Genomic DNA, 3433 nt, shown 5'->3' on the forward strand with positions numbered 1-3433 from the left:
TCTCCCACGTGCGGACGGGGCCCGCAGCGTGACGTGGCGCGCGTTGATTGGGTCCTAGGGCGCGGGCGGGAGGCTTGCTCATCCTGCGCGTCGTCACCTGCGTCTAGAACTTGTTGGCTCTAAACTTCCAAGGAGACTCGGGGAACACGCAGAAGGAATTCGGGGGGGGGGGGGGGGGGGGGGTTTTAAGCAGGGGGCCGGTTACGCGGGGTGATTACGGGGATGATTAAGAGGCTCTAATGTGGCGGGACGTGATGTGCGCACGCCCGGACCCCGCGCTGGCCGGGGACTGTGCACGCGCGGCAGTTTGTCGTCTTCCTCCCCAGCCTTGTCGTTTTCTGATCCCTCTGTCGTTACGCGCAGGTTTTCCGCCATAGCCCACGTCTCCTTCTTCTTTTCACCCTGCGCCTCGGCCCTCGAGTCTGTCTTTGTCTACAGTCTCTCTCTTCCATTCATGATTTATGATTCATGATGAATCAGTGACAACAATGTAAGAATAATATTTTACTTCCTCTCTCAGAAGAGCCTGTGGGCCTCCCCCAGAAGTGCCTGTGCAGGCTTGGGACTCCCCCTCTCAATATTAGCTTCTCTCGCATACTCTTCCTTCCCATGTACCCACCAGCTATGGATATCACCACCGCTCCATGCCCTGTCCCCTCCCCCCGCTATGGCGGCCCCTTCTCTACCCCCCTCGGCCAGCCCCTTCCCTCCAAGGCAGAGCTCATCCTCTCTCGCTACCGCCCCATCGCCCCCAAGCCTGCTTCCTTCCCCTCCGTCCCCATCCAAGACTCCGACCACGCCCTCTCGTCCATGACCAACCCCGTCGCCGCCGCCACCATTGACAACGCCGCTGCTGCCCCTGCCAATGTTCACATTTGCTGCAGACAAGTGCCGGAGCTCGGCAAGAACAAGCGTGCCCGGAAGCGGAAGGCGCCTGCCTCCAGCAGTTTGGCATCACCACGCTACCCGAAGAAAGGAGCCTTGACAATGCCCTCGGAGAAGGCCGCTGCACTATCATTGCACGAGAGGAGAGAGGCCGCCGGCGATGCCTGCTCTTTGCTCGAGAGCACGCGCATGATGCAACAGCAGGATGCCGGGTTCATGGCAAGGGCTGCAGCCAGTTCTCCACCCTGTGTTCTGCCAGAGAGAAAGATGAATTGTCGAGGGAGCCTTGCCCCGACGAATTGCCGGGGAAGTGCCGCAGGAGGCTTTTCAGAGATGATCAGGAGCATTACAGGGCTTTCCACCGTCTCTGATGTGCGCTCCCTTATGCATCATCCCAAGCCCTTAGAAGCGGCCCTGCTCAATCGCAAGGGCTCTCTACATCTTGCACTAGAGAAGAATTAATACCCGGTGACATCAACAAGCTGGAGGATAATTTGGCAGACTTCCATCCAGTGGAGGAAGATGGTTCATGCCCCAAGCTCGTTACCCTTGCTCTCCTGCCAGATACCCCATCACGCTCTGACTACTCCACTGCGGAGTCGTCCATCTCCACCTGCTCCTCCCTTGCACATGGCAACATGCCATCGAACACAAGAAGTGATGATGCCTGCCATGGGCCATCGTCGCCATCTTCCCTGCCCTCTCCCTGTGACATTGCTGGCATTGAGCGTATGTACGACAAATCCCCTGAACCTGTTGTGCTAGTGGATGACACCACGGGAAGTGTCATATGGCTGAATAAGGCGTATCAGAAAGCCCTCAAGGATGCTCTTGAAAGGAAAAGCACTGCTCCATTCATAGACCCATTAGGGACTCCAACAGTGTTACACAAGTTTCAACTTCTTCTGGATGGATCGTCGCGGTCACCGTCTTCAGGAAAACTGTCTCCTGCTACATTGTGGGGGTTTCTGAAGAAACTCGTGATCGATATGGAAGGGGGAGAAGGGATCCCATCTGTGCTTTCGAGTGCAGATTCGATGAGTCTCTTTTCTTCTACATGCATAAGAAATAAACATCTCCACTACCCTTCACCCCAATGTGGCGACGTATGTAAGAACGTCGTTATTGTACCCCAACCAAAGAGGCTTATTGGCTCCAGAGTCAGTTTGGAAAGCATCACAGATGTGTCTTCTCACGATTTTGGTGTCCTGGACAGTCTAGACCTGCTGAAACGACAGCTAGAGGAAGGAGTCTCTCCTGCGATTATCACAGATTCTAACTACCTGGTGAAATGGGTTAACTCTGCCTACAAACAAATGGTGGGGCAACCAGAGTGCCCATGGCTAGCTTCCACAATGGGAGACTCATGCACAAGCCATTGCCAGCAGTCACCAAGGCTTGCAGGGGAGGTGTTGATAGTTCGGTCAGTCGATATTCCATCATCAGTGTTTGCATTCTCAGGGATGGCTAACATACAATGGAGCTGCCGAGGGGGCAGAACAAGCATGACTGTACCGTGTGATGTTTCTAGGCTGCAATGCACATCAACCGGGCTGCTAGTGCTCCTGTGGAAGCTCGACATTCAAGCGAGCCTGAGTCTGGCATGCAGCGCTACTGGAGGAGAAGTAAAATAGGTGATAGGTGAAAGCACCTTAGGAGTCTCCTGACAGCCGAGATCAGGAATTCCTTCATAGCCAAACTAACCCCTGAGAATGGACTCCACGAAAGAAATCAGAATGCGCCTTGTACATAGAAAATGCCCTCAAGGCTTGATATGGGGCCAAATGTAACACCCACAATATACATTCGATAAGCCAAAGCCGGAGACCTTTCTTTCTGTTACCCTTTCTAGTGCCATCAGTGTACCAATAAATCTAATACATGATGGTCTTGGTCATGGCCGGTATTGGCCATGATGATGTTTTGAAACTCTCAGCTCTGTCGCAACGTAGGAAGGTTGGAGTTCCAATTCTTTTTGGACCGCTTATCATTCAGTTGCAGGTTCGTTATTTCATGAGCAATGGGTCATGTCACTGTTGCATTCGATGCTCGGCATGAAGGGCTGCATATTCTGAATCGTTCTGAGTTGCAATATAGATTGAACAGTCATATTTCCTTCAATGCTAAAAGAACGTGATCAACCGATCAGTTCTTAACATAATTCCCTGTGTACAACATTGTTGTTTACCATCGTATGTAGCTGATAAATGGGGTGCTACTCTGTTAGATCCTGCCTTGCACAGCCATCATCTTCTTTGGTTGAGCTAGTTGAAGCAATGGTAATGATTTAGTACTGATGCTAAGGTCCTATTTAAACATCCATTGCATCATCTTTCCCTACATAGTTTCGTGCCATGGTGGTGGTTGCATTCCCTTATTGCATAGTAAATTGTCTCGGCCCTGACGTTCGTGGCGACCATGGTGGTTTTTTGCATTCCATTGTCCTGGCCTCGTTTTAGGATATGGAGTCTCCCTTCTACAAAAATTTGTTATGATCCCAATATCTTCTTCCCAACAAAAGGCACACCTCAAGACTCCCCTTCATATA

General features: G+C 51.9%; 1 pseudogene; it reads left to right on the forward strand.

Moving 5' to 3' along the window:
- The first annotated feature begins 442 nt into the window (after window positions 1–442).
- LOC148018244 (uncharacterized) lies at window positions 443–3042 on the forward strand (annotated as a pseudogene).
- Window positions 3043–3433: the final 391 nt, after the last annotated feature.

Source organism: Lygodium microphyllum, chromosome 21 (assembly GCF_053477565.2).
Source record: "Lygodium microphyllum isolate KBCC chromosome 21, Lygodium_microphyllum_v1.1.10, whole genome shotgun sequence".
Taxonomy (NCBI): Eukaryota; Viridiplantae; Streptophyta; class Polypodiopsida; order Schizaeales; family Lygodiaceae; genus Lygodium; species Lygodium microphyllum.